Source organism: Heliangelus exortis, chromosome Z (assembly GCF_036169615.1).
Source record: "Heliangelus exortis chromosome Z, bHelExo1.hap1, whole genome shotgun sequence".
Taxonomy (NCBI): Eukaryota; Metazoa; Chordata; class Aves; order Apodiformes; family Trochilidae; genus Heliangelus; species Heliangelus exortis.
The window spans coordinates 59,865,728-59,876,229 of record NC_092454.1 but is presented as its reverse complement, the minus strand read 5'-3'; positions in this window follow the sequence as shown (position 1 = coordinate 59,876,229).

Genomic DNA, 10,502 nt, shown 5'->3' with positions numbered 1-10,502 from the left:
GCCAGTAGTTCTTAATGCTACTATTTAATGTTACTGTTTATTTGGTCTCATGAAAGCTAAATCACTGCAAGGAGAAGTGAATCTACATTCTTCCCAATGGTTAAAAATACTTCCCAACTCAAGCACACACCACTCCCACTTCCCTCAGTCCTCATGGTCTGCTGATTTCAGCAGCCTCCAGTGCTGTTTGGTGGGCTGCCAAAGTGCTGGTCAGTGGAGCTGGGCTCTCATCCAACATGTTTGGATGCTCCTCCAATGTTCATTCAATGACCGCTCACAAGCACTCTTCCAGATTACTCGTCTGTGGTCTCCAAAGAAGGGTACTGTGTCCTGTCTTTTGACCTCTGACAGCACTCAATTTCTTAGTCCTAAGTCTGGCACTCTTCTGTGAGATCAGACACTGCATGCAGATGTTTCTCTTGGTTTGTGTTGAGCCTGGGACCAGATGGACATCACCAGATCAGTGTTTTGTCGTTCAATCCCAAGGACTAGAGATGCTCAGTGCTATGCACAAGCAGGTCCAAATACTTTTTTATTATTGACTGTGGTGAAAACCAGTAGGGCATTGTTGCAGTTTGTGATGCTGTGATGAGAGAACAGAAAGAGAAAAAACAGGAGTGTGTGTGTTGCCATCAGTGAGAGAGTCTGCATTCATCTTTAAAAACTTAAATGGCCAGTGATCTCTGGGATCAGTCTTGAATCTGGACAAATCTTTGCTTTATGACAAAGGAATTCCCTTTTTCTGGCAGGACAAGGAGTTGACTTCAGGTCTCAGTGTCTCTCTTCCCTTCTCAAGTAGCTTTCACTAACCACCTGAAAGGTCCCCTGGAAGATGGTGGTTGTTCATATCATGAGGAAGCTCAAGGATAAAGAGTTATCCTTCAGTCAAGGTGCATCATCAGAGATACCTGCTTACACTTTTCTGTTCAATTATGTTTCCCCCCGTCCTCCTGACACCTTCTGCCGTCAGTCCAATAATCATCTTGTGCTTTGCTGAAGTTGTGAGCATTGTGATGGCTGTACTGGTGTCCACAACAGTAATGCCATCACTACTGGTATTCTCATTCAACATTCACCTAGGAATCAGATAGTAAATTTCCTTCTTCCATGAGCAAACCTATCTTTTCTAAGCCTCCAGGCTCTCCAGATGTCTTTATGGATCAGTTAGCAACCCAGCTGATTCTCAGCAGACAACCCATTCTTCGGAGCTTGCAACTCCACAATTACCATGTTTTGCTGGTTTTCAACAAATATGTGGACTTTTGCTACTAAAATTTGACTTTCCTTTCTTTTAGCTTTGAACTGGGCACCTAAAGGGAAAGTTCCTTGTGGTGCATTGGTACTCAGACCGCAGTTGAGACTTGAAGTAGAGTCAATCTGATTTCTCCTAACACTGTTATGTATTTCCTATCTTAAATTTTGTGAGCAATTACAAAAGAAGCCATAGGATAGAGTTCAATATAAACATCAGAGTGTTAGGAAATGTCTACACACATTTTTCCACAGGTCCATTGTAGCACCTTACCATGAATGCCTGCTATGTCTTGTGTGAGTGATATAAAAATATTGCCACTTTTCCCTGGGACCACTGTCCCACTCGCACCCAGCACAGCTCTGGAAGCAGAGTGGAGCTTTGTGATGAAAGAAGCCTCTGTTACAGACAGGGATCACGCACATATTGCACACGTAAGAGTGCAGCCATGTGTATAGGGATAAGGTACATAAGTCCAAGTACATAATGGCACACCTGTTTTCTGTAGAGAGTTAAGTTGTCTTATTTAAACCATGAATGAGGAAATAGGAATACAGGCCTTAAAGCAAAAATGCAAACATACATGTCCTTAAGCAAGGTCTGGCTGTGCTCACTGCATGTTAGCCTGCTCCAGCTTTTTACCATTGCAATCTCCACCCCAACCTAACCTGCAAAGAGACCTTGAAGATCTCACTTTACCAGTCATACCTGATTTAACTTCTAGCTCTGTGGCTTCATTTTGGTGTTGATGCTCTTTTTTAGTGAAGCTAATTTTTAGCATTTTTCTCCCTACAAAAACCTGTTTTGTGAGTATACTGCTTTGCTGCACATGAATATATCTGTCCATCCACCATGCCTAATGTCTGATTCTAATCAAACCTGGCAGTTGGAAGAGATCATAAACATCCAAAATACTTGCTGAAATGAGCCATCAGGGTGCAACAGAGTGAAAGTTCACCGGGAATGTGGTGAGATTATTTGTAGCTATGCATCAAAGTATGAGGGGGAAGAGGGAGGTTGTAAGTGCCATATTGTTATAAGAAAAGCAAGGTTCTCAAGGTGTGTGGCAGAATCAAGGAACGGGTGTGAATATGTACCAAATGACGGTTTATGAATCCTGCAGCTCATGGAAGGATTTGTGTCAGTGCAATCTAGTTTTTCAGGCCCATGCTGAGGTCAGTGGTTTAGCTACGAGGGTAGGTACCAGCTGCCCCCATGGGGCAACCACCCCTCACCTGAAGAGCAGTGTGTGGTCACCACCAGCAGTGCAGGGCTGTATCCACATAGGAATTCCTGTCCCCTGCTCCACAGCAAAATGGGACCTTAATGCACCTTTGTGCATGACCTTATGGAGTTGGAGGTGGATGGGACAATGGAGGTGCAGGAGCTCTTCTAGCCCTTCTGAAGATCACTGTGTGAAGCCCCACTTGCCCTCTGCTGCTCAGAGAGAGCACAGAGAAGCAGGGTTCCCACAGCAGCTCTTCTCTCAGCTTTCCCCGAAGCATCATGTTGTCAGCTTCTCCAAGCAGAGTGGGAATTTGGGCTTGACTCACTCTCCAGTGTGGTTACAGCAGCCCTGAGCACCTTTGGAGACAGCAGCAAGCCCCGTGTGAGCAGCTTTGGACTTCACTGGAATGAATCCCGCAGCCCCAGGTCACTCACAAGAGCAAAAAAAAAAATTCAGCTCCGGTCCCCAAGGCATGGGGTGAGCACGGCTCGGGCAAGAAGCAGGCCAGACGAGCGGGAGGGAGGTGAGGCCGGGATTTGGGGAAGGGCCAGATGAAGAGGGCTGGTGGAAACAGGCCGTGCCGCCCGCGCTGCCAGGTGTTAGTGCGTGGGGTCCCCGGTTTCACAGGTGCCCTCTGCTGGTACCCTGCACCCGAGTGCTGCTGACCCACCCCGCGCCCGGGCTCCAGCCTGCACATTCTGCTCTGCAGCCACGCTCGGGGTTTGGTTTAGCACAGGTCCCCAGAGAGAAATGCTGCTTCAGAGAGTCCAGCGGGACAGACATATGGTTCTTCCCCAGCGGCGTGGGATGGCAGGATCCTCTCTGAGCTTCCCGCTCGCTCTAAGGCACGGGAAATCCCCGGGATAGCCCCAGTGTCTATCTCTTCCCCTGTCCCTTCCTCCGCTCTTCACTCAGGGCACCCCGAATGTGTGGGTGTCCAGGCATCACCGGTGTGCTGATCCACACCAGACAGGACCATTCCTCATTTTCCAGCACCACGGAGGCACCAGCATGGGTGGGTCCGCGCATTTCCACAGGGCAGGGGCCAGCGGCAGGGACAGGACTCGGTGTTGTGTGCAGTCATCCCGCCGCAGAGCCACGGGGCGGAGCGTCCCAGCATGTCACACTGCCCTCGGGACCCTGCTCCACGGGGACAGTGCTTGCCTCTGCGTGGGCTGCAGAACTCTTCTGACCAAGAACTGGTCTAGGAGGAGGGTTGAGAAGAGCTGTCTTCAGCTGAAGGGACAGGTAGCTGGCAAGGCGGGCAGACAGCAGAGGAACGAGTGAAGAGAGTGAGGAAGGCCTGGGGATCCAATAGCAATACATAACCTCCCTTTGCTGAAAGCCTCGAAGAGCCAAATCAGGGACAGCACTGCCTCCGTGTAGGGAAATCTCCTAAAAGGCCAGACAAAAAGCTTTGTCTACATTTTGCCATGCTTATGAATTAAAGTTAAGGCTTGAAACTGATCCATCTTGGCAGAGTGCGAGACTCACATTTAACATCATCTTACAAACCTTTAAGCCTTTTTGCATAGTTCAATTTCTACTGCCAACAGTGAATCAGTTTTCAGGGGCGCAGCAATTTTAGAAGTGTTCCCCTGAAATAGTGGGTGCTGTCATGGGCCAGTTCCTGCTCATCTCCTTGCCTCCTGAACCATTTTAATGGGTCCCACTGCAGACTGAGGGTATTTCATAGTTGTGACAGAAAAGAGGCAGGAGATTGTGTCTCCCTACCAGCCCTGTGGGTCTGATTCCCCCTTTCATTTCAGTTGTACCCAGTCCTGTGAAAAATGCATGTGCGCCTCATTTTAAGTGATGGTGCTGGGCTGTGTCTCATGTCTCAGGTCCTATTTTGTGTGCTTACCTTGGCAGAGGATAATCCTCTGCTAGAGGCACATAGTCAGACCTGTCAGAGTGCAGGGAGGTGCCTGAAAATCTTTCATGGTAGGGGGGTTGAGGAATACAAGAGAAAAAAAGAGAAAAAAAAAAGTTCATCTGCAGAGAAACTCATCACCAGGCAAGAACTTATCTACCTGCAGTTACATCATTCATCTAAATGAGGAGAAACTTCCACCAGTTCTTATTTACAGTCCTTGAGTTCTTGTTTACAGTCCTTGGTATTTTTAACTGGAATGATTTTTTCCATTTCCTTTTTTTTTTTTTTTTTGGGTAATAGCTAGACACCATGTGTTACAGTCCGAGGTAACATTAAAATTTATTTTTGTTTGGATACGCAACAACATAATATGTTCTACCAGCGCAGAGGGGTTTGACCAATTTTCCTTGGCCCATAATTTTCCCTGAGGTGGATCTAAGCCATTAGATTTGAATTTTTCTAAGAACTCCTCCAATGAAGGAAAGGAATCCATTTATACAAAGACACGCAAATGTCTGCCAGAACAGTTTTCACCCCCAGCACGGACTTTTTAACACAGATGTCTGCCGAGCAGTAGCACCCTGGCACAGACAAATCTGTCGGTACAATTTCGGTAATCTGGTGACCCTGGCACAGTTGCCAGAAACGGTCGTCTACGACTACCTGCACCCAGACAGATTCAGGAAAGCTTCACCTCCATACACACACACACCCCCCAAGGAAAACAGACCCACAGTGGTTTTATCCCTTGTGCTAGAACATTAACTGGAGGCTGGTGAACGGCTTGTGGAAGATCAGGCAAAACCCCCTTGCTTTCTAAGCTCCCTCACTCTTATGAGGGGCCTAAGTGTGGCTGGTTGTCTTTTGACCCACCACCATTCCTGCACTGGACCCTGTCCAGGATCAGCACGCCATCCTGAAGAACCTCGCTGGACAGCTGGACCCCTGGTGGTGACTCTCTCTCTCTCCCTCTCTTTCTCTCTCATTTTTCCCACCTTCTTACCCTTTATTTCTCCTCTTCACTCTTTCTTTCTTACCATTTCTTACCACCTTTTCTCTCTCTTCCTTAGATCTTCTTTTCCTCTCTACCTCTTTTCTACATTTTTGCCTGTGTCAATTGTCAAATAAAATCTGCTTGCAGTCGACCATTTTCTATGGTTGGACTTTGTTTCGTGTATCCAAACAAAAATAAATTTTAATGTTACCTTGGACCGTAACACCATGCTCAGCCCAAGGTGTGGTGCCATACACATCCCACTCTAACCAAAAAGGCTAAATGGGCCTTGACAAAATCTGGTTTTGAAACCAGCTCAGGCTGGGTCACTGCTGCACTTGCTCAGTTCCTTGTGAGGGTCATTTTCTGTTGGTTTGCATGGCTACTGCTTTAGTACTTCCTGTAACATGCAGCCTGAAACACATGTTAGAGCATTTCAAACATAAATGCATTACAAGGGTGTGCAGGCTTTGTGCTTATGAGCAGTGCATTTCTTATTTATGCACTGTTTTGCCTCCTGGGACAGTCAGCAGCAAGGGCAGCACCTGTCCAGAGGTGACAAGACCTGGCCAGGCCCTTAAACTGTGTATTTTCCAGAGCAGAAGCTGAAACATACTTTACAAACAAAGAATTGATGTGGTGACACTGCTGAGCTCATTTTACCTGGCAGAGTCACAAAGGAGAAACTTTGGATTAACACCTGGCTGCTCAAAAGTAAGCTGCTTGCAGTGCTTTTAGTTCTGCTCTGATCCACCAGAACAGAAATATGTGGCCATTGAATGAGAGTGAAAAAAAGAGCAAAGATGTGAGTTAACAGAGAATACTGCTATTTCAACACAAATGAGATGGGTCAGAGAGAACTTTGCTCTGTAAACTGCGAGGTTCACTCCACAGCTTTTAAATGGAATGTAAATCAAAAGCTACTGGAATGTGATGGAAGAAATTGGCTGTGTTTCACTGGGTGTGACGTTGCCTTGCTGTTCCATGATATTTATTGTAGCTCCTGCCTGGTGTTAATTTTTACATACCCAAGTAGTTAACAGGTCATTTGGAAAAAATTACACCCGTGCAGAAGGCGGGCTCTGAAGTTAGAAGAATCCAGCAACCACAAGGACACAGAGTTCTTTTTTTAGTATTTACGCGTAAGACCTGCATTCTCTTTCTCTGGCAATTGAGCTAAAGAGAAAGTGTTGGCTGCACATTGACTCCATGAACAGTGTGCTAGAGAGTGTTTCATTCTTTGAATGTTCTGCAGCTGGAAGCTGCATCCCTAGAAGTGTAGAGGAAAGTAGAGAGAAGTGTGACTGTTACCAGCAGCCATGTAGAAAGCTGTCCAAGCGTGACTGGGTGACCCCACTGCCAATGAGTCACACAAATGCAGTATCACTGAACAGCATCCCCTCTGTGCCTGGAGATACAAAAAACTTCCTTAATTTTCTTATATTGCACTCCTCTTTGCATTGATTAATCCTGGGATAGGTCTGGGGGCTCTAGCAGCTGGCAGATATGGAAGACCAGGCCTTTCCTGCAACAGTCAAATGACCTCCTCCAAAAATAGTTGCCAAGAACAGCTGTCACTTTGAAGGTGTGGGCTGGCATTTGTGCTACCTGTTTTCCTCCAGTGTGATGCTAAATGCAGGATGATGACAGCATTCCATCCTACATCATGTGGAAACAGTGATGCTGAGGAAGAAAAAGATACAAAAGATTGAGGCCCAGGGTAGGGTTGTTCATCCAGAAATAAACCCCAAGGAGAAAAAGTATTTGATACCTTATTTTTTAATAAATTCCTGTGGGTCCAAGTTCACAGATAAAGAAGAGTGAACATCAGTATGGCTGGGACAGCTGATACACTTGTCCCTGCTGCCAGAATACAGATTAACTGTGTCAGCTCAGGGTAGGACAGTCTTGCAGCAGTCCCAGCCCAGCTAGGTCAGAGCTCTGCCCATCTAGACTGGGCACACAGCATTGTTCCTGCCTTACACCAGCATGGTGGCTTCGTTTATCCCTGGCAAAAAAGTAAGTCCATGTTCTTTATCTGCTTTACCTGCTGCGCTAAGGAGGTAGACACCTGTCCCTTATGTGGGAGCACATGGGAAAGTGAAGGTCAGTGCCATCCTTAACCTGCCACAGAGCTGCAGGTTATCTGTGAACTGCATGTGCACTCAGGGTGTGTCTTGAAATCCAGGAGCCTCAACAGGGAGAGGAAATGTAGGTGTCCCTGAAGTGGGGGGAGCTGTAGCAACTCCTGGCTAGCTACAGTGGCTTCAGACAGCAGCTGAAGCAGGGGAGAAGGGTGAGCAATGGATGCTCCCCTGCTGCACCTCCAAGGTCCAGTGCACAGCCTGGCTTTGCAGGAATGCCACCTTGGCCCTCTCCTCTCTACTAGCTAGAGGGACTGTTAACAGGCAGGAGGACTCATCCATGTACTCAACCCGTTTTGTCATGAAGCTGAAGATGTCATGGGGAAATGTTTGAATCATTAAAAAAAAATAATGAGCATTACTCACCACCTGCTATGTGAGAGTATATACCCACAGTGATGGAAAGAGGAGGGAATCAGGGGTGTGGTCTGGATCCAGAAAGTCTGCTGAAACTGCCAGGAAGTGGTGATGACTGATCCCTGACCCAGTTACGCAGGGAGACCTCCCCAGATGTCAGCGTTTGGCTCCCCTGCTTATTTAGAGGAAAACCTCTGGTCAGCTGCATCTCTGGGACTTTTTTTTTTTTTTTTTTTTTAGCAAAGAAGAATGAATTGGTCCTTTTCCCTCCTATTCATGTGGTAAACTCAGGGTGAGCAGAGTGTGTCACCATCTCTCTAAAACACATCTGGAGGCAAGGAGGGAGTTAAGGGTATGAATATGAGAATAAGTATGATACTAGCCATCCTCTCTGGCTTGCCCCCTCATGCAAAACTGCAGGCTCTGGGCTTGAGCTGCATGAACAAGGCAGTGCTCTGTTCCTGGAGTACTGCACTGTTTGTGGGTCCCTGGTATTTCCCAGTATGGGAAAACCCTGTGAGGAGAAGCAGAAGAGGAGTTAAAATATCTGTGCAAGTGCAGTAAGCCAGGAGTTGGAGAACAGCCCTGAAATTCAGGAAAGGCAACAGATAACAGTAAGAAAAGGGCAGGTGCTGGGTGGAGCAGTGACGACACCAAGGCCACACCACAGATAAGGCCACCAGTCAGACATGAGGCAAGACAGATGTGATGCAATTGTGCTCGGCCCCCTGCCATGGGCACCCAGCCAAATGGAAAGCCTGCAAACTGCGGTGGTCACAGGTGTGGTAAGGGCTCACAACATGATGAGTGATCCCAGGCCAGGGGGTGCTGGTGAGGGTGTGGGAACAAGAGCAAAGACAGGGGCAATTCCATGAGGGAACACACCTGAAACCTGATTTGGAAGTAGAAGTCTCCTTCCATGACGATCCATGATGCTGAGAGGGTGCCACAGACTGCCAAGAGAATGCAGTGCTATCCACTATTACTCTTCCATGTAGGCATGAATGACACCAGAAGTCCAGACTTGGACAAAAGACTGTAACTCCCTGGAGACAAAGTGGAGAATTTTGTCGCCCAAGTTGTATTTTCGTCCGTATTACCAGTTCAAGGATAGGGAGCAGACAGAAATAGACACATAATGCAGATCAACTTCTGGCTACATGGCTGGTGTTGCTGTGAGAGTTTTAGCTATTGTGACAATGGGACCTTCTACAAGGACTACAGCCTGCTAGGAAGTGATGGAATCCACCTGTCTAAAAAGGGCATCTGTGGCTTCAGAGTGTCCAGCTTGGTGAGGTGGGCTTTAGACTGAAGGACTTGGGAGGAGGGATCCAAAATGACAATGCTCATGCCATCATCACCACTACAACCAATTGGGCAATAAACTAGGCCAGCCAGAGTAGTTCGTAGTGTGCCTCAGCTGCCTCCCTAAATGAGAATCAAAAGACCATCTACTTGAACTGTATGTATACAAATGCACATGGGCTGGGAAACAAACAGAAGGCACTGGAGCTCCATGCCCAGTCAGAAAGTTGCAATATCATAAGAATAACCAAAATCTGATGGGACACCTTACGTGACTGGAGGACTGTGATAGATGGCTACAGAGTGTTTTGTAAAGACAGGTAAGGTAGAAGAAGTGGAGGAGTCTCACTCTATATTAAGGAGTACCTTGAATGTAGTAGAAGCCAACCACAGGAACTGTGGAAGCCCTATCAAATGCCACTGGGTCAAAGTCAGAGGGGTTGTCTCCAGCAGAGGCCTTACAATAGGCATCTTTAAATGGCCCCCAGACCAAGATGACAAGAAAAATGAAGGGATGCCTGGCTCACTTAAGCAAGCAAAAGGTCAACAAAACCTGGTTTTTATGGGAAACTTTAACTACCCAGACATTTTCTGGAAGAACAACACAGCAGTTGACCTGTCAATCCATCAAGTTCCTGGAAAGTGTAGAAGGCTCCTTCCTCAGACAAACGTTCTTCTGCCAACCAACCTTCCTCCTGCCAATCAGGAATGGGACAGTGCTGGATTTGCTGCTCACCAACCAAGAAAACCTGCTTCGTAGTACCTCAGTTAGTGACAGCCTTGGCTGCAGTGATCACGATACTGTGGAATTTGGGATACTGCTGAGCACACTGAAGGTTAGTTCCAAGACAAAGGGAGCTGGTGTGGAGCTCCAGGAAGCTGAAGATAAAGGAGCTGGTGTGTGCTGGGAGTTTTTCAAGAATGTTACTAAATACACAAAATCAGCTAATGACCTCTAAAGGCAAGGGAAGTAGGTGGAGCAAGAGATCCCCTTAGCTTAACTGTGAACTTCTGGTGCTGCTCAGAATTAAGAGGGAAACATACCAGAGATGGAAAGGTGAAACGTTACCTTTTGAAAATTACAAGGACATTACTGGGGCATGCAGAGATGCAGCTAGGAAAGCAAAAGCTCAGCTAGAACTCATACTGGTCAGAGTGTCAAAAACTTGAATAAAGGGTTCTTCAGGTCAACAACATGCAGAAACAGAAGGAGAATATTGGTCTATTGTTAAATAGGAGAGGTGAACTAGTTACTAGCAATGCTGACAGGGCAGAGGTTTTCAACACCTTCTTCACCTCTGTCTTTATTGGGACTGTTGGGTCCCAGGCCATGGGAACCAAAATCC